This window comes from Enoplosus armatus, chromosome 11 (genome assembly GCF_043641665.1).
Source record: "Enoplosus armatus isolate fEnoArm2 chromosome 11, fEnoArm2.hap1, whole genome shotgun sequence".
Classification (NCBI taxonomy): domain Eukaryota; kingdom Metazoa; phylum Chordata; class Actinopteri; order Centrarchiformes; family Enoplosidae; genus Enoplosus; species Enoplosus armatus.
The window spans coordinates 815,320-838,391 of NC_092190.1; the positions used below are offsets into that span (position 1 = coordinate 815,320).

Genomic DNA, 23,072 nt, shown 5'->3' on the forward strand with positions numbered 1-23,072 from the left:
TCTGCTGAGGCTGACATCTCGGTTTTAATTTGTTTGATTTCTTCATTAAAATCCATCCCCTGTTGGTTTAGTTTAAAATACCGCTGGAGTCGTTTCTGCAGTCCCAACATGCGTCTGTTGTCCCTGTCTTTTTTTTTCTTGCCTGCCTGTCTAAAGAAAGTCTGGGTCCTTGCTTTCACCATTTCCCACCAGTGTGCACGTGTATCGTAGAAGTCTTGAAGGGTCTGCCACTCTTGGTACTGCTCTCTATACTGTCTACCTAACTCCCTATCTTCTAAAAGGGAGCAGTTGAGCTTCCACAGACCGCTTCCTGATGTCACACCCGAAGAGAGTGAGAGAGTGCAGGAGAGCATTGCGTGGTCTGAAAAGAAAACAGGTGTCAATCTAGCATCAGTTGGTGGGCAATCACGTGATAAAATGTAATCAATGCGAGAGGCTCGGGTGCCATCACCACTAAACCAGGTGAAGCCCTCTTCTCTGGGATGCATGGTTTTAAAACAGTCCAGAAGTTTAAAATCCCTGCATATGCCCTGAAATAAAACTGAGGTTTTGTCCACTTTAAAATCTTCACCTGCTCTCTTCCTATCATTCCTGCTTAAAATACAATTAAAATCTCCCCCTACAACTAAAGGTGCCCTACCTAGCATGTGGAACTGCAAGTCTTCTAAAAGATCATACCTGTCATTTCTGTCGTTAAAGCCATAAATATTTAAGATGTTAAAATCTTTTCCCATAAAAGTCAGGTGTGCTAAAAGTGCCCGACCATCTCTCACCACAGTGCTGCCCTTCACCAAAACCAGGGGGTTTTTGATTAAAATGGCCACTCCGTCATTTCTGTTTGCGTTTGATCCGCTCCACATCGATGTTTGTGGCCATAGCTCCTCCCACTCTCTGTAGTGGTTTAAAAATGGCAGGCCACATTCCTGTATTAAAAACACATCTGACTTAAAAGAATTAAGAAAGGATAGAACAGTCTGGGCTCTAACTCGTGACTTCACGCTTCTCACATTGATGGTTGAGAAGGTGAGTGCCATGAGTATGGTTAAAATTAACAGGTATGAAATCTTAAAAGTCTAAAAGGGATTATCAATGTTAAAAAAAAGCAGTTATTTAATTTCTTGTGAACGGAGCTCTTCCTTCACTCTCATGGGTGAAGAGTGACGGGGTTGAGCTTCATTCCCCTGTCGGACTCTAGGGGTAGGCCTTGGACGCATGGTCGCATTGAGATTTGAGTCCTTAGGGGTTGATTGCAGAGCTATTGTTAGGAAAGAGACCTCATTTGGAGAATTGGAGGGGAAGACTCTAGGCTCCTCCACAGATGGGCTGTTTGAGTAGTTCCCAGCTCTTCCCCTCTTCTCTGAGACTACAGGAGACTCAGAGGACAATTCTGATATAGGCCTCTTGGTCTGCTGGGCGTTGGGGAGGGAGGCGTCCTCACTATCGCCCTGTGATTGGTCATTTTCACATTCTGAGCAAGCTCCGGCTTTTGCCTGCATTGCCCCATCTTCCTCAAGACTTTCCAGTTGCGGGGCAATTGCAGGCCCCTCCTCTCCTTCATATCCGGAGCTAGCTCCGCCTTCTGCCTGCATTGCCCCATCTTCCTCACCACTCTCCATTTGTGGGGCAATTGCAGGCCCCTCCCCCTCTCCCGCCTCTCCTGATCCTGGCCTTCCAGTCACAGGATTTGGCGGGAGATTTGAATTTCCCAGCCCAGCTTCTTCAATTAGCTCTCTAACTGCTTCCTCTTGTCCACCATTTTGTGGGGTTTTCGCTGCCTTCAGTTTGTTGGCAAATGACTTTGGGCAATCTCTGAAGAGGTGGGTTGTTTCTCCACAAAGATTGCACTTTCTACCATTGGTACATTCCTCAAAGGTGTGCCCAATTTCTCTACATTTTCCACAAATAGTCTGCTGACACGCTTCTGCCAGGTGCCCATGCTCACCACACTTGCGGCACAGCTTGGGCTGGCCCTGGTAGTGAATGTAGCCTCTGTTGTTTCCCAGAACTATCACAGATGGCAGATGTTTCAGGCCCTGGAAGCCTTGGGGGTCCTGCCATTGTTGGATGGGGACCCTCCAAGCGCAATTCCAAATGCCATCCTCATCTTTCACTTTGGTAGCCTGTCCTTTTACAGTGCAGTATCTACCCAGCCACAAACAAATGTCATCCGCATTCACGGTCTCATTGAACATTCTGATAATGATGGTTTTGGAGGCATTATCAGTCAGTTTCTCAACATTAAAAGCGGAAAACTGGGGTTTTACATTTTCAAAGCGTGTCCAAAACTCTCTCAGCAGCGCGGCAGACCGAAAGCTTACATCGAAACCTTTATTCGTTGGTAGAGTAACAATGCAATTTATATTCTCTGGTTCAAACTTAAGGGTTTTTTGGATTAACCTCCTGGAGAAGTCAATTCTGGACATCCCCAGGGGCTTTCCATGGTCATTTTCTTTAAAGGTAAATCTGACACTGTGGTGCCTCCGCATGCCGGAAATGTTGGCCGACATGGTGGAGGCACCACAAACTGAAAGGATTAAAAAGAAGGACTAAAACACTTAAGAACTGTCTAAAAAAAAAAACAAAACAAAAAGAAACAAAGACGATATAAATAGAACTAAGATCAATAAATATGTTAAAACCAGCAAATAATTAAAACGAACTTACCTTTTCTTGTTTAGCCGGGACAAGATGTTAAATCAACAGAGTAGAGGTAAGCAGTACTCTGTGCCAATGAATTCCTTTAGGTGTAGGATTTACAACTACAATAGAGTTGAAATTTTCTCCACAAGGAATAAGGTGAATGTCCTCCCGAGAATGGGAAGTAAAACACAATGCCACAAACAGGCAAAAGTTTTTACCACCAACAGGAAGCGATCACAGTCTTAGCCAAAAGGCCGAGAAGCGATGAGCCCTGGCTGTTTGCTTCCAGAGGCCACATTCTGGAACAGCTCTCCCTTGTCCTGGCGCAGTCGTTTCAAGCGCGCATAACAATGGCTGCTTCTCAGCGCCTCCTCCCAAGCCGACAAGGTGGCAGCCTAAATCTTGTTAAGGACAGCTTCTTGTTGCTTTTCACAAACGCACGAGGCTCAGCCACACGGCAGAGCCTGCCAAAAATAGTTTTAACTCATTGGTGTTCCTCTCCACGGAAGTCTTTAGTAAAAGGCGAAAGGCTTGTACGTGATGAAGAGAAACCCGAGTAAGTACAGGCCTCTCCAGGAGAGCGGCCGAGGAGCCTAGTCGCCCCGGTCACTACCCTCACGGTAAGCCTCACTCTGCTTGTGGAGTCCCAAATACCAGGCCACGCACATTCCCCTAGCCCTCCCCACATTAGCACAGGCTCTATCCAATGGGATCGCGGAGAAATGAAGGCCTGGCTTTTGGACACAGGCTACCAAGTGTCCCAAACACTCAGGCCCTTGCGGACTCTCTGTGACGAGGGGAGCGAAAGTGCAGGGCACGTTTAACCGTACGTACCGGTGGCAGTAGGGCAATGTTCCCTATCTGTCTGCGAGTCAAAAGTGCGAATCTGGCTGCATTTTTTTGGGTGGCTTCATCTGGCTGTTGATGCTGAGCTGCGCTCTGCCCCCACCCCAGTGGTCACGGATGATACACAGTCATTTGAGAGCGGGAGCCCAGATGAGGCTCGGCGAGGGACGTCAGGCAGTCAGCAGAGGGTTTGACCCCGACTCTCTGTTTGTGTCGGTATTTGCTTTTTCACAAGGCAGGAGATGGGTGCACCGTTCCCGGCGGCACTGCAATACCGGGTCGATGCGTGGAGTGAACGGGGCAAGCCCCTTTTTCAGCTCCCGGTGCTAAAAATCCATTTAATATGTTGTCCCCTTATAGAGGACATATCAGATATTAAACTGATAAGAACAGATACTACACTTGATCTTAGCCAAAAGGCCGAGAAGCGATGAGCCCTGGCTGTTTGCTTCCAGAGGCCACATTCTGGAACAGCTCTCCCTTGTCCTGGCGCAGTCGTTTCAAGCGCGCATAACAATGGCTGCTTCTCAGCGCCTCCTCCCAAGCCGACAAGGTGGCAGCCTAAATCTTGTTAAGGACAGCTTCTTGTTGCTTTTCACAAACGCACGAGGCTCAGCCACACGGCAGAGCCTGCCAAAAATAGTTTTAACTCATTGGTGTTCCTCTCCACGGAAGTCTTTAGTAAAAGGCGAAAGGCTTGTACGTGATGAAGAGAAACCCGAGTAAGTACAGGCCTCTCCAGGAGAGCGGCCGAGGAGCCTAGTCGCCCCGGTCACTACCCTCACGGTAAGCCTCACTCTGCTTGTGGAGTCCCAAATACCAGGCCACGCACATTCCCCTAGCCCTCCCCACATTAGCACAGGCTCTATCCAATGGGATCGCGGAGAAATGAAGGCCTGGCTTTTGGACACAGGCTACCAAGTGTCCCAAACACTCAGGCCCTTGCGGACTCTCTGTGACGAGGGGAGCGAAAGTGCAGGGCACGTTTAACCGTACGTACCGGTGGCAGTAGGGCAATGTTCCCTATCTGTCTGCGAGTCAAAAGTGCGAATCTGGCTGCATTTTTTTGGGTGGCTTCATCTGGCTGTTGATGCTGAGCTGCGCTCTGCCCCCACCCCAGTGGTCACGGATGATACACAGTCATTTGAGAGCGGGAGCCCAGATGAGGCTCGGCGAGGGACGTCAGGCAGTCAGCAGAGGGTTTGACCCCGACTCTCTGTTTGTGTCGGTATTTGCTTTTTCACAAGGCAGGAGATGGGTGCACCGTTCCCGGCGGCACTGCAATACCGGGTCGATGCGTGGAGTGAACGGGGCAAGCCCCTTTTTCAGCTCCCGGTGCTAAAAATCCATTTAATATGTTGTCCCCTTATAGAGGACATATCAGATATTAAACTGATAAGAACAGATACTACACTTGATCTTAGCCAAAAGGCCGAGAAGCGATGAGCCCTGGCTGTTTGCTTCCAGAGGCCACATTCTGGAACAGCTCTCCCTTGTCCTGGCGCAGTCGTTTCAAGCGCGCATAACAATGGCTGCTTCTCAGCGCCTCCTCCCAAGCCGACAAGGTGGCAGCCTAAATCTTGTTAAGGACAGCTTCTTGTTGCTTTTCACAAACGCACGAGGCTCAGCCACACGGCAGAGCCTGCCAAAAATAGTTTTAACTCATTGGTGTTCCTCTCCACGGAAGTCTTTAGTAAAAGGCGAAAGGCTTGTACGTGATGAAGAGAAACCCGAGTAAGTACAGGCCTCTCCAGGAGAGCGGCCGAGGAGCCTAGTCGCCCCGGTCACTACCCTCACGGTAAGCCTCACTCTGCTTGTGGAGTCCCAAATACCAGGCCACGCACATTCCCCTAGCCCTCCCCACATTAGCACAGGCTCTATCCAATGGGATCGCGGAGAAATGAAGGCCTGGCTTTTGGACACAGGCTACCAAGTGTCCCAAACACTCAGGCCCTTGCGGACTCTCTGTGACGAGGGGAGCGAAAGTGCAGGGCACGTTTAACCGTACGTACCGGTTGGCATTAGGGCAATGTTCCCTATCTGTCTGCGAGTCAAAAGTGCGAATCTGGCTGCATTTTTTTGGGTGGCTTCATCTGGCTGTTGATGCTGAGCTGCCCTCTGCCCCCACCCCAGTGGTCACGGATGATACACAGTCATTTGAGAGCGGGAGCCCAGATGAGGCTCGGCGAGGGACGTCAGGCAGTCAGCAGAGGGTTTGACCCCGACTCTCTGTTTGTGTCGGTATTTGCTTTTTCACAAGGCAGGAGATGGGTGCACCGTTCCCGGCGGCACTGCAATACCGGGTCGATGCGTGGAGTGAACGGGGCAAGCCCCTTTTTCAGCTCCCGGTGCTAAAAATCCATTTAATATGTTGTCCCCTTATAGAGGACATATCAGATATTAAACTGATAAGAACAGATTTTTTTTTTTTTTTTTTCTTTCGAAAAGATTTATTGACACTCATTTCATAGTAATTTCACATAAAACCCAGAGTTAAGACATACAAAATACCTTTTAAAATACAAGAAATCAATCAATACAATGGTGCAACAGGTAAGACCATATTTAAATATTCAAAACACTGTCGTCAGAGGTATTACAGATGAGATTTCTCACAAGTAAAAAATTATACATTTTGTGCATGTCTGTGTGTTTTGAGTGTCCATTTTAAAATGTCTTTAAAAAAAACAAAAAAAACAAAAAACAAATGGGGAGTGCTTCGGTAAAAATCCTCCCTTCCAACTCCATTGCTGTGCAGGAGCATAGTGATTCCCTACCAAGGATAAGTCATTCCGCTCTCCCAAACAGATTTGGTCTCTCGGAATCCTTTCTTGGTGCTCAGAGGAGACCTTCGCCCTGTTGCTCCTTCCCACCTGCCTCACCCGGAGAGTCAGGCCGCCGCTGCTTTGAACTTCTTTTGTGTGGCTCCGGCTCCTTCGTCCGAATGGGCACAAATGCGATTCTTCTTTGTGGCTGTGTCCTTGGCCTGCCGCCTGCAGCTTCGGCTGCTTGGACCGTCGCTGCGGCCATCCGGATCGCAGCCACGGGGGGGATCTGCATGTGCTTCCTTGCCAGCAAGTTTCTGGAGGTCCATATGGCGTCTTTTATGGCGGCTAGGGTAAGCCACTGCTTGGGGAAGTCGCATGCTGGCAATTGTTTTTGGCCCACCCCATACAGCACCAGCTGTGCTGTAAGGACCTCCCTTGCTGGCAAGTACGGGAATTGCAAGGAGCCGGCCGTTGCCCACTGTTCTACGGCAGCGCTGCACTCCCAGAGCAAATGCCTCACCGACTCGGGCGCGCCACAACCTGGTCGGGGACAAGTTGAATGTGTGGACAAGCCCCGGGAGTGCATTACGGACCTGACTGGGAGGATCTCGTGAGCCACCATCCATGACAGGTCCCGGAGTCTGTTTGGAAGAGCGGAATGGTTCACGTTGCGCCACACTGCTGAAGGCTCGCCCAATGCGAGCCCGCGCACTGGACTCACTGGTTCCTGCTCCTGCACAACAGAAATGACAGAACGGTGGTTGGTTAAAACTTTCAACTCCTCCTGCTCAAGGTTAAAATGCCTTAAAAATGTCTGGATAAAAGCGTAGGTTGGTGGCAGGTTAAAAGACACAGGTACTTTAAGATCATTGGGTAAAATTTTTAATCGTCTGAGGTAGGACCCCATCCAGAACCGTGTCATTGCTGTTGTTTTGGGGTTTCTGGATGGGGCTGTGGCGGTTGTGATGTGTAGTGCTGTGTATCTGCTCCCTAAAAACAAGTACAGGTCAGGGACTCCTTTTCCTCCTTTCTCCTTCGGCTTCTTCATCACATATCTCCTCAGACGTTCCCACTTGGAGCCCCACAGGAAATAAAAGATGGCTCTTTCCAAGTCTAAAAGCACTCTTCTAGGTGGGAAAAAAACAGAACTGATGAGTAAAAGCAAAGGTAAAATCACAGCTTTGATGATTAAAACCTTTCCTTCCATTGTCAGTCTTCTAAGTCTCCAGTACCCTAGTCTCTGCCTGACTTTCCCTACAATGTCTGGCCAATTTGTTTTCCCTCCCCCCTCCCTATCAAATTTGATCCCAAGTATCTTTTGGTCTGTCTGGGTCACAGTCAGGGGGAGTCCTGTCATCTCAGTCGCTGTCCACGGTCCATAAAAGTGGGCTTGGGTCTTGCCTCTGTTGAGTTTTGACCCAGAGGCCCGTCCAAACCAGTCAGTCAAGTCCAGCGTCCTGTTGACAGATAAAAGGTCAGTGCATAAAATGTTCACGTCGTCCATGTATAAAAAACACTTTGTCTCCAGTCCCCCGCTCCCTGGGGCTCCAACCCCATTGATTTGTTGGTCCCTTCTCAAGATCTGTGCCAGTGGTTCTATGCAGAGAACATAGAGGAGGGCAGATAACGGACAACCCTGACGGACACCGCAGTTTATATCCACTGCTTCTGTAAGATGCCCGTTAACAGTGAATTTGCTGGTAATGCCCTGGTACAGCATTCTCACCCAGGCTATAAACCTTCTTGGAAACCCCATTTTTTGCAGCACCTGGAAAAGGTACTGGTGCGAGATCCGATCAAAGGCTTTCTCAAAATCTAAATTTAGGACAACTAGCCGGATGTTTCTGTCTCTCGCATAACAGATGGTGTCTCGGATCAGTACGAGGCTGTCGGTGATCTTCCTCCCCGGGACAGCACAGGCTTGATCAGGGTGAATCAGGTCTTCTAAAAACAAAGACATGCGGGATGCTAAAACCTTACTAAAAAGTTTACAATCAAAATTTAAAAGTGTAATGGGTCTCCAGTTCTTCAAATCTGTCTTGTCTTTGTCTTTGTGAAGGAGAGTCACTATCCCTACTCTAAAACTGTCAGGAAGTCGGTCAAGTTTTTCAAAATCCATAAAAACAGCAATCAAGTCAGGTGCTAAAATGTCCCAGAACGTCACATAAAATTCCAGAGGGAGCCCATCTTCTCCTGGAGACTTACCTGCCTTAAAAGACTTGAGACATTTATTTAACTCGAGAATGTTAAAATCTTGGGTTAAAAGCTCACTGTCATTTACTGCTTGGTCAATAACTTCTAAGACTTCAGTCATGGTGTCCCACTTAACGTGTTTTTCTTTGTATAGTTCTCTATAAAAATGTCCGACAGTTTCTATGATTTCCTCTGTGGTGTCAGCTATGCACCCATTTTCTTTTCTTAGTCTAAAAATACTCCCCCCTTTATTCATAATTTTCTTAAAAAAGTATCTTGTGCACTTCTCTCCTTCCTCTATTTCCCTCTCCTTGCTTCTCAAAATGACACCCTTGCTTTTAATTTCTGCTGAGGCTGACATCTGGGTTTTAATTTGTTTGATTTCTTCATTAAAATCCATCCCCTGTTGGTTTAGTTTAAAATACCGCTGGAGTCGTTTCTGCAGTCCCAACATGCGTCTGTTGTCCCTGTCTTTTTTTTTCTTGCCTGCCTGTCTAAAGAAAGTCTGGGTCCTTGCTTTCACCATTTCCCACCAGTGTGCACGTGTATCGTAGAAGTCTTGAAGGGTCTGCCACTCTTGGTACTGCTCTCTATACTGTCTACCTAACTCCCTATCTTCTAAAAGGGAGCAGTTGAGCTTCCACAGACCGCTTCCTGATGTCACACCCGAAGAGAGTGAGAGAGTGCAGGAGAGCATTGCGTGGTCTGAAAAGAAAACAGGTGTCAATCTAGCATCAGTTGGTGGGCAATCACGTGATAAAATGTAATCAATGCGAGAGGCTCGGGTGCCATCACCACTAAACCAGGTGAAGCCCTCCTCTCTGGGATGCGTGGTTTTAAAACAGTCCAGAAGTTTAAAATCCCTGCATATGCCCTGAAATAAGACTGAGGTTTTGTCCACTTTAAAATCTTCACCTGCTCTCTTCCTATCATTCCTGCTTAAAATACAATTTAAAATCTCCCCCTACAACTAAAGGTGCCCTACCTAGCATGTGGAACTGCAAGTCTTCTAAAAGATCATACCTGTCATTTCTGTCGTTAAAGCCATAAATATTTAAGACGTTAAAATCTTTTCCCATAAAAGTCAGGTGTGCTAAAAGTGCCCGACCATCTCTCACCACAGTGCTGCCCTTCACCAAAACCAGGGGGTTTTTGATTAAAATGGCCACTCCGTCATTTCTGTTTGCGTTTGATCCGCTCCACATCGATGTTTGTGGCCATAGCTCCTCCCACTCTCTGTAGTGGTTTAAAAATGGCAGGCCACATTCCTGTATTAAAAACACATCTGACTTAAAAGAATTAAGAAAGGATAAAACAGTCTTATCTTAAACTGATAAGAACAGATACTACACTTGATCTTAGCCAAAAGGCCGAGAAGCGATGAGCCCTGGCTGTTTGCTTCCAGAGGCCACATTCTGGAACAGCTCTCCCTTGTCCTGGCGCAGTCGTTTCAAGCGCGCATAACAATGGCTGCTTCTCAGCGCCTCCTCCCAAGCCGACAAGGTGGCAGCCTAAATCTTGTTAAGGACAGCTTCTTGTTGCTTTTCACAAACGCACGAGGCTCAGCCACACGGCAGAGCCTGCCAAAAATAGTTTTAACTCATTGGTGTTCCTCTCCACGGAAGTCTTTAGTAAAAGGCGAAAGGCTTGTACGTGATGAAGAGAAACCCGAGTAAGTACAGGCCTCTCCAGGAGAGCGGCCGAGGAGCCTAGTCGCCCCGGTCACTACCCTCACGGTAAGCCTCACTCTGCTTGTGGAGTCCCAAATACCAGGCCACGCACATTCCCCTAGCCCTCCCCACATTAGCACAGGCTCTATCCAATGGGATCGCGGAGAAATGAAGGCCTGGCTTTTGGACACAGGCTACCAAATGTCCCAAACACTCAGGCCCTTGCGGACTCTCTGTGACGAGGGGAGCGAAAGTGCAGGGCACGTTTAACCGTACGTACCGGTTGGCATTAGGGCAATGTTCCCTATCTGTCTGCGAGTCAAAAGTGCGAATCTGGCTGCATTTTTTTGGGTGGCTTCATCTGGCTGTTGATGCTGAGCTGCCCTCTGCCCCCACCCCAGTGGTCACGGATGATACACAGTCATTTGAGAGCGGGAGCCCAGATGAGGCTCGGCGAGGGACGTCAGGCAGTCAGCAGAGGGTTTGACCCCGACTCTCTGTTTGTGTCGGTATTTGCTTTTTCACAAGGCAGGAGATGGGTGCACCGTTCCCGGCGGCACTGCAATACCGGGTCGATGCGTGGAGTGAACGGGGCAAGCCCCTTTTTCAGCTCCCGGTGCTAAAAATCCATTTAATATGTTGTCCCCTTATAGAGGACATATCAGATATTAAACTGATAAGAACAGATACTACACTTGATCTTAGCCAAAAGGCCGAGAAGCGATGAGCCCTGGCTGTTTGCTTCCAGAGGCCACATTCTGGAACAGCTCTCCCTTGTCCTGGCGCAGTCGTTTCAAGCGCGCATAACAATGGCTGCTTCTCAGCGCCTCCTCCCAAGCCGACAAGGTGGCAGCCTAAATCTTGTTAAGGACAGCTTCTTGTTGCTTTTCACAAACGCACGAGGCTCAGCCACACGGCAGAGCCTGCCAAAAATAGTTTTAACTCATTGGTGTTCCTCTCCACGGAAGTCTTTAGTAAAAGGCGAAAGGCTTGTACGTGATGAAGAGAAACCCGAGTAAGTACAGGCCTCTCCAGGAGAGCGGCCGAGGAGCCTAGTCGCCCCGGTCACTACCCTCACGGTAAGCCACACTCTGCTTGTGGAGTCCCAAATACCAGGCCACGCACATTCCCCTAGCCCTCCCCACATTAGCACAGGCTCTATCCAATGGGATCGCGGAGAAATGAAGGCCTGGCTTTTGGACACAGGCTACCAAGTGTCCCAAACACTCAGGCCCTTGCGGACTCTCTGTGACGAGGGGAGCGAAAGTGCAGGGCACGTTTAACCGTACGTACCGGTTGGCATTAGGGCAATGTTCCCTATCTGTCTGCGAGTCAAAAGTGCGAATCTGGCTGCATTTTTTTGGGTGGCTTCATCTGGCTGTTGATGCTGAGCTGCCCTCTGCCCCCACCCCAGTGGTCACGGATGATACACAGTCATTTGAGAGCGGGAGCCCAGATGAGGCTCGGCGAGGGACGTCAGGCAGTCAGCAGAGGGTTTGACCCCGACTCTCTGTTTGTGTCGGTATTTGCTTTTTCACAAGGCAGGAGATGGGTGCACCGTTCCCGGCGGCACTGCAATACCGGGTCGATGCATGGAGTGAACGGGGCAAGCCCCTTTTTCAGCTCCCGGTGCTAAAAATCCATTTAATATGTTGTCCCCTTATAGAGGACATATCAGATATTAAACTGATAAGAACAGATTTTTCTTTCTTTCGAAAAGATTTATTGACACTCATTTCATAGTAATTTCACATAAAACCCAGAGTTAAGACATACAAAATACCTTTTAAAATACAAGAAATCAATCAATACAATGGTGCAACAGGTAAGACCATATTTAAATATTCAAAACACTGTCGTCAGAGGTATTACAGATGAGATTTCTCACAAGTAAAAAATTATACATTTTGTGCATGTCTGTGTGTTTTGAGTGTCCATTTTAAAATGTCTTTAAAAAAAACAAAAAAAACAAAAAACAAATGGGGAGTGCTTCGGTAAAAATCCTCCCTTCCAACTCCATTGCTGTGCAGGAGCATAGTGATTCCCTACCAAGGATAAGTCATTCCGCTCTCCCAAACAGATTTGGTCTCTCGGAATCCTTTCTTGGTGCTCAGAGGAGACCTTCGCCCTGTTGCTCCTTCCCACCTGCCTCACCCGGAGAGTCAGGCCGCCGCTGCTTTGAACTTCTTTTGTGTGGCTCCGGCTCCTTCGTCCGAATGGGCACAAATGCGATTCTTCTTTGTGGCTGTGTCCTTGGCCTGCCGCCTGCAGCTTCGGCTGCTTGGACCGTCGCTGCGGCCATCCGGATCGCAGCCACGGGGGGGATCTGCATGTGCTTCCTTGCCAGCAAGTTTCTGGAGGTCCATATGGCGTCTTTTATGGCGGCTAGGGTAAGCCACTGCTTGGGGAAGTCGCATGCTGGCAATTGTTTTTGGCCCACCCCATACAGCACCAGCTGTGCTGTAAGGACCTCCCTTGCTGGCAAGTACGGGAATTGCAAGGAGCCGGCCGTTGCCCACTGTTCTACGGCAGCGCTGCACTCCCAGAGCAAATGCCTCACCGACTCGGGCGCGCCACAACCTGGTCGGGGACAAGTTGAATGTGTGGACAAGCCCCGGGAGTGCATTACGGACCTGACTGGGAGGATCTCGTGAGCCACCATCCATGACAGGTCCCGGAGTCTGTTTGGAAGAGCGGAATGGTTCACGTTGCGCCACACTGCTGAAGGCTCGCCCAATGCGAGCCCGCGCACTGGACTCACTGGTTCCTGCTCCTGCACAACAGAAATGACAGAACGGTGGTTGGTTAAAACTTTCAACTCCTCCTGCTCAAGGTTAAAATGCCTTAAAAATGTCTGGATAAAAGCGTAGGTTGGTGGCAGGTTAAAAGACACAGGTACTTTAAGATCATTGGGTAAAATTTTTAATCGTCTGAGGTAGGACCCCATCCAGAACCGTGTCATTGCTGTTGTTTTGGGGTTTCTGGATGGGGCTGTGGCGGTTGTGATGTGTAGTGCTGTGTATCTGCTCCCTAAAAACAAGTACAGGTCAGGGACTCCTTTTCCTCCTTTCTCCTTCGGCTTCTTCATCACATATCTCCTCAGACGTTCCCACTTGGAGCCCCACAGGAAATAAAAGATGGCTCTTTCCAAGTCTAAAAGCACTCTTCTAGGTGGGAAAAAAACAGAACTGATGAGTAAAAGCAAAGGTAAAATCACAGCTTTGATGATTAAAACCTTTCCTTCCATTGTCAGTCTTCTAAGTCTCCAGTACCCTAGTCTCTGCCTGACTTTCCCTACAATGTCTGGCCAATTTGTTTTCCCTCCCCCCTCCCTATCAAATTTGATCCCAAGTATCTTTTGGTCTGTCTGGGTCACAGTCAGGGGGAGTCCTGTCATCTCAGTCGCTGTCCACGGTCCATAAAAGTGGGCTTGGGTCTTGCCTCTGTTGAGTTTTGACCCAGAGGCCCGTCCAAACCAGTCAGTCAAGTCCAGCGTCCTGTTGACAGATAAAAGGTCAGTGCATAAAATGTTCACGTCGTCCATGTATAAAAAACACTTTGTCTCCAGTCCCCCGCTCCCTGGGGCTCCAACCCCATTGATTTGTTGGTCCCTTCTCAAGATCTGTGCCAGTGGTTCTATGCAGAGAACATAGAGGAGGGCAGATAACGGACAACCCTGACGGACACCGCAGTTTATATCCACTGCTTCTGTAAGATGCCCGTTAACAGTGAATTTGCTGGTAATGCCCTGGTACAGCATTCTCACCCAGGCTATAAACCTTCTTGGAAACCCCATTTTTTGCAGCACCTGGAAAAGGTACTGGTGCGAGATCCGATCAAAGGCTTTCTCAAAATCTAAATTTAGGACAACTAGCCGGATGTTTCTGTCTCTCGCATAACAGATGGTGTCTCGGATCAGTACGAGGCTGTCGGTGATCTTCCTCCCCGGGACAGCACAGGCTTGATCAGGGTGAATCAGGTCTTCTAAAAACAAAGACATGCGGGATGCTAAAACCTTACTAAAAAGTTTACAATCAAAATTTAAAAGTGTAATGGGTCTCCAGTTCTTCAAATCTGTCTTGTCTTTGTCTTTGTGAAGGAGAGTCACTATCCCTACTCTAAAACTGTCAGGAAGTCGGTCAAGTTTTTCAAAATCCATAAAAACAGCAATCAAGTCAGGTGCTAAAATGTCCCAGAACGTCACATAAAATTCCAGAGGGAGCCCATCTTCTCCTGGAGACTTACCTGCCTTAAAAGACTTGAGACATTTATTTAACTCGAGAATGTTAAAATCTTGGGTTAAAAGCTCACTGTCATTTACTGCTTGGTCAATAACTTCTAAGACTTCAGTCATGGTGTCCCACTTAACGTGTTTTTCTTTGTATAGTTCTCTATAAAAATGTCCGACAGTTTCTATGATTTCCTCTGTGGTGTCAGCTATGCACCCATTTTCTTTTCTTAGTCTAAAAATACTCCCCCCTTTATTCATAATTTTCTTAAAAAAGTATCTTGTGCACTTCTCTCCTTCCTCTATTTCCCTCTCCTTGCTTCTCAAAATGACACCCTTGCTTTTAATTTCTGCTGAGGCTGACATCTGGGTTTTAATTTGTTTGATTTCTTCATTAAAATCCATCCCCTGTTGGTTTAGTTTAAAATACCGCTGGAGTCGTTTCTGCAGTCCCAACATGCGTCTGTTGTCCCTGTCTTTTTTTTTCTTGCCTGCCTGTCTAAAGAAAGTCTGGGTCCTTGCTTTCACCATTTCCCACCAGTGTGCACGTGTATCGTAGAAGTCTTGAAGGGTCTGCCACTCTTGGTACTGCTCTCTATACTGTCTACCTAACTCCCTATCTTCTAAAAGGGAGCAGTTGAGCTTCCACAGACCGCTTCCTGATGTCACACCCGAAGAGAGTGAGAGAGTGCAGGAGAGCATTGCGTGGTCTGAAAAGAAAACAGGTGTCAATCTAGCATCAGTTGGTGGGCAATCACGTGATAAAATGTAATCAATGCGAGAGGCTCGGGTGCCATCACCACTAAACCAGGTGAAGCCCTCCTCTCTGGGATGCGTGGTTTTAAAACAGTCCAGAAGTTTAAAATCCCTGCATATGCCCTGAAATAAGACTGAGGTTTTGTCCACTTTAAAATCTTCACCTGCTCTCTTCCTATCATTCCTGCTTAAAATACAATTAAAATCTCCCCCTACAACTAAAGGTGCCCTACCTAGCATGTGGAACTGCAAGTCTTCTAAAAGATCATACCTGTCATTTCTGTCGTTAAAGCCATAAATATTTAAGACGTTAAAATCTTTTCCCATAAAAGTCAGGTGTGCTAAAAGTGCCCGACCATCTCTCACCACAGTGCTGCCCTTCACCAAAACCAGGGGGTTTTTGATTAAAATGGCCACTCCGTCATTTCTGTTTGCGTTTGATCCGCTCCACATCGATGTTTGTGGCCATAGCTCCTCCCACTCTCTGTAGTGGTTTAAAAATGGCAGGCCACATTCCTGTATTAAAAACACATCTGACTTAAAAGAATTAAGAAAGGATAAAACAGTCTGGGCTCTAACTCGTGACTTCACGCTTCTCACATTGATGGTTGAGAAGGTGAGTGCCATGAGTATGGTTAAAATTAACAGGTATGAAATCTTAAAAGTCTAAAAGGGATTATCAATGTTAAAAAAAAAGCAGTTATTTAAATTTCTTGTGAACGGAGCTCTTCCTTCACTCTCATGGGTGAAGAGTGACGGGGTTGAGCTTCATTCCCCTGTCGGACTCTAGGGGTAGGCCTTGGACGCATGGTCGCATTGAGATTTGAGTCCTTAGGGGTTGATTGCAGAGCTATTGTTAGGAAAGAGACCTCATTTGGAGAATTGGAGGGGAAGACTCTAGGCTCCTCCACAGATGGGCTGTTTGAGTAGTTCCCAGCTCTTCCCCTCTTCTCTGAGACTACAGGAGACTCAGAGGACAATTCTGATATAGGCCTCTTGGTCTGCTGGGCGTTGGGGAGGGAGGCGTCCTCACTATCGCCCTGTGATTGGTCATTTTCACATTCTGAGCAAGCTCCGGCTTTTGCCTGCATTGCCCCATCTTCCTCAAGACTTTCCAGTTGCGGGGCAATTGCAGGCCCCTCCTCTCCTTCATATCCGGAGCTAGCTCCGCCTTCTGCCTGCATTGCCCCATCTTCCTCACCACTCTCCATTTGTGGGGCAATTGCAGGCCCCTCCCCCTCTCCCGCCTCTCCTGATCCTGGCCTTCCAGTCACAGGATTTGGCGGGAGATTTGAATTTCCCAGCCCAGCTTCTTCAATTAGCTCTCTAACTGCTTCCTCTTGTCCACCATTTTGTGGGGTTTTCGCTGCCTTCAGTTTGTTGGCAAATGACTTTGGGCAATCTCTGAAGAGGTGGGTTGTTTCTCCACAAAGATTGCACTTTCTGCCATTGGTACATTCCTCAAAGGTGTGCCCAATTTCTCTACATTTTCCACAAATAGTCTGCTGACACGCTTCTGCCAGGTGCCCATGCTCACCACACTTGCGGCACAGCTTGGGCTGGCCCTGGTAGTGAATGTAGCCTCTGTTGTTTCCCAGAACTATCACAGATGGCAGATGTTTCAGGCCCTGGAAGCCTTGGGGGTCCTGCCATTGTTGGATGGGGACCCTCCAAGCGCAATTCCAAATGCCATCCTCATCTTTCACTTTGGTAGCCTGTCCTTTTACAGTGCAGTATCTACCCAGCCACAAACAAATGTCATCCGCATTCACGGTCTCATTGAACATTCTGATAATGATGGTTTTGGAGGCATTATCAGTCAGTTTCTCAACATTAAAAGCGGAAAACTGGGGTTTTACATTTTCAAAGCGTGTCCAAAACTCTCTCAGCAGCGCGGCAGACCGAAAGCTTACATCGAAACCTTTATTCGTTGGTAGAGTAACAATGCAATTTATATTCTCTGGTTCAAACTTAAGGGTTTTTTGGATTAACCTCCTGGAGAAGTCAATTCTGGACATCCCCAGGGGCTTTCCATGGTCATTTTCTTTAAAGGTAAATCTGACACTGTGGTGCCTCCGCATGCCGGAAATGTTGGCCGACATGGTGGAGGCACCACAAACTGAAAGGATTAAAAAGAAGGACTAAAACACTTAAGAATTGTCTAAAAAAAAACAAAACAAAAAGAAACAAAGACGATATAAATAGAACTAAGATCAATAAATATGTTAAAACCAGCAAATAATTAAAACGAACTTACCTTTTCTTGTTTAGCCGGGACAAGATGTTAAATCAACAGAGTAGAGGTAAGCAGTACTCTGTGCCAATGAATTCCTTTAGGTGTAGGATTTACAACTACAATAGAGTTGAAATTTTCTCCACAAGGAATAAGGTGAATGTCCTCCCGAGAATGGGAAGTAAAACACAATGCCACAAACAGGCAAAAGTTTTTACCACCAACAGGAAGCGATCACAGTCTTAGCCAAAAGGCCGAGAAGCGATGAGCCCTGGCTGTTTGCTTCCAGAGGCCACATTCTGGAACAGCTCTCCCTTGTCCTGGCGCAGTCGTTTCAAGCGCGCATAACAATGGCTGCTTCTCAGCGCCTCCTCCCAAGCCGACAAGGTGGCAGCCTAAATCTTGTTAAGGACAGCTTCTTGTTGCTTTTCACAAACGCACGAGGCTCAGCCACACGGCAGAGCCTGCCAAAAATAGTTTTAACTCATTGGTGTTCCTCTCCACGGAAGTCTTTAGTAAAAGGCGAAAGGCTTGTACGTGATGAAGAGAAACCCGAGTAAGTACAGGCCTCTCCAGGAGAGCGGCCGAGGAGCCTAGTCGCCCCGGTCACTACCCTCACGGTAAGCCTCACTCTGCTAGTGGAGTCCCAAATACCAGGCCACGCACATTCCCCTAGCCCTCCCCACATTAGCACAGGCTCTATCCAATGGGATCGCGGAGAAATGAAGGCCTGGCTTTTGGACACAGGCTACCAAATGTCCCAAACACTCAGGCCCTTGCGGACTCTCTGTGACGAGGGGAGCGAAAGTGCAGGGCACGTTTAACCGTACGTACCGGTGGCAGTAGGGCAATGTACACTTGATCTTAGCCAAAAGGCCGAGAAGCGATGAGCCCTGGCTGTTTGCTTCCAGAGGCCACATTCTGGAACAGCTCTCCCTTGTCCTGGCGCAGTCGTTTCAAGCGCGCATAACAATGGCTGCTTCTCAGCGCCTCCTCCCAAGCCGACAAGGTGGCAGCCTAAATCTTGTTAAGGACAGCTTCTTGTTGCTTTTCACAAACGCACGAGGCTCAGCCACACGGCAGAGCCTGCCAAAAATAGTTTTAACTCATTGGTGTTCCTCTCCACGGAAGTCTTTAGTAAAAGGCGAAAGGCTTGTACGTGATGAAGAGAAACCCGAGTAAGTACAGGCCTCTCCAGGAGAGCGGCCGAGGAGCCTAGTCGCCCCGGTCACTACCCTCACGGTAAGCCTCACTCTGCTTGTGGAGTCCCAAATACCAGGCCACGCACATTCCCCTAGCCCTCCCCACATTAGCACAGGCTCTATCCAATGGGATCGCGGAGAAATGAAGGCCTGGCTTTTGGACACAGGCTACCAAATGTCCCAAACACTCAGGCCCTTGCGGACTCTCTGTGACGAGGGGAGCGAAAGTGCAGGGCACGTTTAACCGTACGTACCGGTGGCAGTAGGGCAATGTTCCCTATCTGTCTGCGAGTCAAAAGTGCGAATCTGGCTGCATTTTTTTGGGTGGCTTCATCTGGCTGTTGATGCTGAGCTGCGCTCTGCCCCCACCCCAGTGGTCACGGATGATACACAGTCATTTGAGAGCGGGAGCCCAGATGAGGCTCGGCGAGGGACGTCAGGCAGTCAGCAGAGGGTTTGACCCCGACTCTCTGTTTGTGTCGGTATTTGCTTTTTCACAAGGCAGGAGATGGGTGCACCGTTCCCGGCGGCACTGCAATACCGGGTCGATGCGTGGAGTGAACGGGGCAAGCCCCTTTTTCAGCTCCCGGTGCTAAAAATCCATTTAATATGTTGTCCCCTTATAGAGGACATATCAGATATTAAACTGATAAGAACAGATACTACACTTGATCTTAGCCAAAAGGCCGAGAAGCGATGAGCCCTGGCTGTTTGCTTCCAGAGGCCACATTCTGGAACAGCTCTCCCTTGTCCTGGCGCAGTCGTTTCAAGCGCGCATAACAATGGCTGCTTCTCAGCGCCTCCTCCCAAGCCGACAAGGTGGCAGCCTAAATCTTGTTAAGGACAGCTTCTTGTTGCTTTTCACAAACGCACGAGGCTCAGCCACACGGCAGAGCCTGCCAAAAATAGTTTTAACTCATTGGTGTTCCTCTCCACGGAAGTCTTTAGTAAAAGGCGAAAGGCTTGTACGTGATGAAGAGAAACCCGAGTAAGTACAGGCCTCTCCAGGAGAGCGGCCGAGGAGCCTAGTCGCCCCGGTCACTACCCTCACGGTAAGCCTCACTCTGCTTGTGGAGTCCCAAATACCAGGCCACGCACATTCCCCTAGCCCTCCCCACATTAGCACAGGCTCTATCCAATGGGATCGCGGAGAAATGAAGGCCTGGCTTTTGGACACAGGCTACCAAGTGTCCCAAACACTCAGGCCCTTGCGGACTCTCTGTGACGAGGGGAGCGAAAGTGCAGGGCACGTTTAACCGTACGTACCGGTGGCAGTAGGGCAATGTTCCCTATCTGTCTGCGAGTCAAAAGTGCGAATCTGGCTGCATTTTTTTGGGTGGCTTCATCTGGCTGTTGATGCTGAGCTGCGCTCTGCCCCCACCCCAGTGGTCACGGATGATACACAGTCATTTGAGAGCGGGAGCCCAGATGAGGCTCGGCGAGGGACGTCAGGCAGTCAGCAGAGGGTTTGACCCCGACTCTCTGTTTGTGTCGGTATTTGCTTTTTCACAAGGCAGGAGATGGGTGCACCGTTCCCGGCGGCACTGCAATACCGGGTCGATGCGTGGAGTGAACGGGGCAAGCCCCTTTTTCAGCTCCCGGTGCTAAAAATCCAATTAATATGTTGTCCCCTTATAGAGGACATATCAGATATTAAACTGATAAGAACAGATACTACACTTGATCTTAGCCAAAAGGCCGAGAAGCGATGAGCCCTGGCTGTTTGCTTCCAGAGGCCACATTCTGGAACAGCTCTCCCTTGTCCTGGCGCAGTCGTTTCAAGCGCGCATAACAATGGCTGCTTCTCAGCGCCTCCTCCCAAGCCGACAAGGTGGCAGCCTAAATCTTGTTAAGGACAGCTTCTTGTTGCTTTTCACAAACGCACGAGGCTCAGCCACACGGCAGAGCCTGCCAAAAATAGTTTTAACTCATTTGTGTTCCTCTCCACGGAAGTCTTTAGTAAAAGGCGAAAGGCTTGTACGTGATGAAGAGAAACCCGAGTAAGTACAGGCCTCTCCAGGAGAGCGGCCGAGGAGCCTAGTCGCCCCGGTCACTACCCTCACGGTAAGCCTCACTCTGCTTGTGGAGTCCCAAATACCAGGCCACGCACATTCCCCTAGCCCTCCCCACATTAGCACAGGCTCTATCCAATGGGATCGCGGAGAAATGAAGGCCTGGCTTTTGGACACAGGCTACCAAGTGTCCCAAACACTCAGGCCCTTGCGGACTCTCTGTGACGAGGGGAGCGAAAGTGCAGGGCACGTTTAACCGTACGTACCGGTGGCAGTAGGGCAATGTTCCCTATCTGTCTGCGAGTCAAAAGTGCGAATCTGGCTGCATTTTTTTGGGTGGCTTCATCTGGCTGTTGATGCTGAGCTGCGCTCTGCCCCCACCCCAGTGGTCACGGATGATACACAGTCATTTGAGAGCGGGAGCCCAGATGAGGCTCGGCGAGGGACGTCAGGCAGTCAGCAGAGGGTTTGACCCCGACTCTCTGTTTGTGTCGGTATTTGCTTTTTCACAAGGCAGGAGATGGGTGCACCGTTCCCGGCGGCACTGCAATACCGGGTCGATGCGTGGAGTGAACGGGGCAAGCCCCTTTTTCAGCTCCCGGTGCTAAAAATCCATTTAATATGTTGTCCCCTTATAGAGGACATATCAGATATTAAACTGATAAGAACAGATACTACACTTGATCTTAGCCAAAAGGCCGAGAAGCGATGAGCCCTGGCTGTTTGCTTCCAGAGGCCACATTCTGGAACAGCTCTCCCTTGTCCTGGCGCAGTCGTTTCAAGCGCGCATAACAATGGCTGCTTCTCAGCGCCTCCTCCCAAGCCGCCCAGGTGGCAGCCTAAATCTTCTTAAGGACAGCTTCTTGTTGCTTTTCACAAACGCACGAGGCTCAGCCACACGGCAGAGCCTGCCAAAAATAGTTTTAACTCATTTGTGTTCCTCTCCACGGAAGTCTTTAGTAAAAGGCGAAAGGCTTGTACGTGATGAAGAGAAACCCGAGTAAGTACAGGCCTCTCCAGGAGAGCGGCCGAGGAGCCTAGTCGCCCCGGTCACTACCCTCACGGTAAGCCTCACTCTGCTTGTGGAGTCCCAAATACCAGGCCACGCACATTCCCCTAGCCCTCCCCACATTAGCACAGGCTCTATCCAATGGGATCGCGGAGAAATGAAGGCCTGGCTTTTGGACACAGGCTACCAAGTGTCCCAAACACTCAGGCCCTTGCGGACTCTCTGTGACGAGGGGAGCGAAAGTGCAGGGCACGTTTAACCGTACGTACCGGTGGCAGTAGGGCAATGTTCCCTATCTGTCTGCGAGTCAAAAGTGCGAATCTGGCTGCATTTTTTTGGGTGGCTTCATCTGGCTGTTGATGCTGAGCTGCGCTCTGCCCCCACCCCAGTGGTCACGGATGATACACAGTCATTTGAGAGCGGGAGCCCAGATGAGGCTCGGCGAGGGACGTCAGGCAGTCAGCAGAGGGTTTGACCCCGACTCTCTGTTTGTGTCGGTATTTGCTTTTTCACAAGGCAGGAGATGGGTGCACCGTTCCCGGCGGCACTGCAATACCGGGTCGATGCGTGGAGTGAACGGGGCAAGCCCCTTTTTCAGCTCCCGGTGCTAAAAATCCATTTAATATGTTGTCCCCTTATAGAGGACATATCAGATATTAAACTGATAAGAACAGATACTACACTTGATCTTAGCCAAAAGGCCGAGAAGCGATGAGCCCTGGCTGTTTGCTTCCAGAGGCCACATTCTGGAACAGCTCTCCCTTGTCCTGGCGCAGTCGTTTCAAGCGCGCATAACAATGGCTGCTTCTCAGCGCCTCCTCCCAAGCCGCCCAGGTGGCAGCCTAAATCTTCTTAAGGACAGCTTCTTGTTGCTTTTCACAAACGCACGAGGCTCAGCCACACGGCAGAGCCTGCCAAAAATAGTTTTAACTCATTGGTGTTCCTCTCCACGGAAGTCTTTAGTAAAAGGCGAAAGGCTTGTACGTGATGAAGAGAAACCCGAGTAAGTACAGGCCTCTCCAGGAGAGCGGCCGAGGAGCCTAGTCGCCCCGGTCACTACCCTCACGGTAAGCCTCACTCTGCTTGTGGAGTCCCAAATACCAGGCCACGCACATTCCCCTAGCCCTCCCCACATTAGCACAGGCTCTATCCAATGGGATCGCGGAGAAATGAAGGCCTGGCTTTTGGACACAGGCTACCAAATGTCCCAAACACTCAGGCCCTTGCGGACTCTCTGTGACGAGGGGAGCGAAAGTGCAGGGCACGTTTAACCGTACGTACCGGTGGCAGTAGGGCAATGTTCCCTATCTGTCTGCGAGTCAAAAGTGCGAATCTGGCTGCATTTTTTTGGGTGGCTTCATCTGGCTGTTGATGCTGAGCTGCGCTCTGCCCCCACCCCAGTGGTCACGGATGATACACAGTCATTTGAGAGCGGGAGCCCAGATGAGGCTCGGCGAGGGGCGTCAGGCAGTCAGCAGAGGGTTTGACCCCGACTCTCTGTTTGTGTCGGTATTT

General features: G+C 49.2%; 19 non-coding genes and 3 pseudogenes across 19 annotated transcripts; all 22 read right to left on the reverse strand.

Annotated features, from left to right (window-relative positions):
* Window positions 1-1,144: 1,144 nt before the first annotated feature.
* LOC139292571 (uncharacterized) lies at window positions 1,145-15,728 on the reverse strand (annotated as a pseudogene).
* LOC139293238 (U5 spliceosomal RNA) lies at window positions 3,084-3,200 on the reverse strand. The gene has a single exon (XR_011597856.1). It is a non-coding gene; the product is annotated as a U5 spliceosomal RNA (small nuclear RNA).
* On the reverse strand, window positions 3,728-3,918 carry LOC139292976 (U2 spliceosomal RNA). The gene has a single exon (XR_011597643.1). It is a non-coding gene; the product is annotated as a U2 spliceosomal RNA (small nuclear RNA).
* LOC139293239 (U5 spliceosomal RNA) lies at window positions 4,096-4,212 on the reverse strand. The gene has a single exon (XR_011597857.1). It is a non-coding gene; the product is annotated as a U5 spliceosomal RNA (small nuclear RNA).
* Window positions 4,740-4,930, reverse strand: LOC139292978 (U2 spliceosomal RNA). Its single transcript, XR_011597645.1, has one exon. It is a non-coding gene; the product is annotated as a U2 spliceosomal RNA (small nuclear RNA).
* LOC139293240 (U5 spliceosomal RNA) lies at window positions 5,108-5,224 on the reverse strand. Its single transcript, XR_011597858.1, has one exon. It is a non-coding gene; the product is annotated as a U5 spliceosomal RNA (small nuclear RNA).
* LOC139293048 (U2 spliceosomal RNA) lies at window positions 5,753-5,938 on the reverse strand. Its single transcript, XR_011597712.1, has one exon. It is a non-coding gene; the product is annotated as a U2 spliceosomal RNA (small nuclear RNA).
* On the reverse strand, window positions 9,669-9,829 carry LOC139293077 (U2 spliceosomal RNA; annotated as a pseudogene).
* LOC139293241 (U5 spliceosomal RNA) lies at window positions 10,007-10,123 on the reverse strand. The gene has a single exon (XR_011597859.1). It is a non-coding gene; the product is annotated as a U5 spliceosomal RNA (small nuclear RNA).
* On the reverse strand, window positions 10,652-10,842 carry LOC139292979 (U2 spliceosomal RNA). Its single transcript, XR_011597646.1, has one exon. It is a non-coding gene; the product is annotated as a U2 spliceosomal RNA (small nuclear RNA).
* On the reverse strand, window positions 11,020-11,136 carry LOC139293242 (U5 spliceosomal RNA). The gene has a single exon (XR_011597860.1). It is a non-coding gene; the product is annotated as a U5 spliceosomal RNA (small nuclear RNA).
* Window positions 11,665-11,841, reverse strand: LOC139293064 (U2 spliceosomal RNA; annotated as a pseudogene).
* A 2,049-nt stretch (window positions 15,729-17,777) lies between the features above and the next one.
* Window positions 17,778-17,894, reverse strand: LOC139293243 (U5 spliceosomal RNA). Its single transcript, XR_011597861.1, has one exon. It is a non-coding gene; the product is annotated as a U5 spliceosomal RNA (small nuclear RNA).
* A 505-nt stretch (window positions 17,895-18,399) lies between these two features.
* LOC139293245 (U5 spliceosomal RNA) lies at window positions 18,400-18,516 on the reverse strand. Its single transcript, XR_011597862.1, has one exon. It is a non-coding gene; the product is annotated as a U5 spliceosomal RNA (small nuclear RNA).
* A 527-nt stretch (window positions 18,517-19,043) lies between these two features.
* On the reverse strand, window positions 19,044-19,234 carry LOC139292980 (U2 spliceosomal RNA). The gene has a single exon (XR_011597647.1). It is a non-coding gene; the product is annotated as a U2 spliceosomal RNA (small nuclear RNA).
* Window positions 19,235-19,411: 177 nt separating this feature from the next.
* LOC139293246 (U5 spliceosomal RNA) lies at window positions 19,412-19,528 on the reverse strand. The gene has a single exon (XR_011597863.1). It is a non-coding gene; the product is annotated as a U5 spliceosomal RNA (small nuclear RNA).
* Window positions 19,529-20,055: 527 nt separating this feature from the next.
* On the reverse strand, window positions 20,056-20,246 carry LOC139293023 (U2 spliceosomal RNA). The gene has a single exon (XR_011597688.1). It is a non-coding gene; the product is annotated as a U2 spliceosomal RNA (small nuclear RNA).
* Window positions 20,247-20,423: 177 nt separating this feature from the next.
* On the reverse strand, window positions 20,424-20,540 carry LOC139293291 (U5 spliceosomal RNA). Its single transcript, XR_011597906.1, has one exon. It is a non-coding gene; the product is annotated as a U5 spliceosomal RNA (small nuclear RNA).
* A 527-nt stretch (window positions 20,541-21,067) lies between these two features.
* LOC139292981 (U2 spliceosomal RNA) lies at window positions 21,068-21,258 on the reverse strand. Its single transcript, XR_011597648.1, has one exon. It is a non-coding gene; the product is annotated as a U2 spliceosomal RNA (small nuclear RNA).
* Window positions 21,259-21,435: 177 nt separating this feature from the next.
* LOC139293293 (U5 spliceosomal RNA) lies at window positions 21,436-21,552 on the reverse strand. Its single transcript, XR_011597907.1, has one exon. It is a non-coding gene; the product is annotated as a U5 spliceosomal RNA (small nuclear RNA).
* A 527-nt stretch (window positions 21,553-22,079) lies between these two features.
* On the reverse strand, window positions 22,080-22,270 carry LOC139292982 (U2 spliceosomal RNA). The gene has a single exon (XR_011597649.1). It is a non-coding gene; the product is annotated as a U2 spliceosomal RNA (small nuclear RNA).
* A 177-nt stretch (window positions 22,271-22,447) lies between these two features.
* Window positions 22,448-22,564, reverse strand: LOC139293247 (U5 spliceosomal RNA). Its single transcript, XR_011597864.1, has one exon. It is a non-coding gene; the product is annotated as a U5 spliceosomal RNA (small nuclear RNA).
* Between the last annotated feature and the right edge of the window lie 508 nt (window positions 22,565-23,072).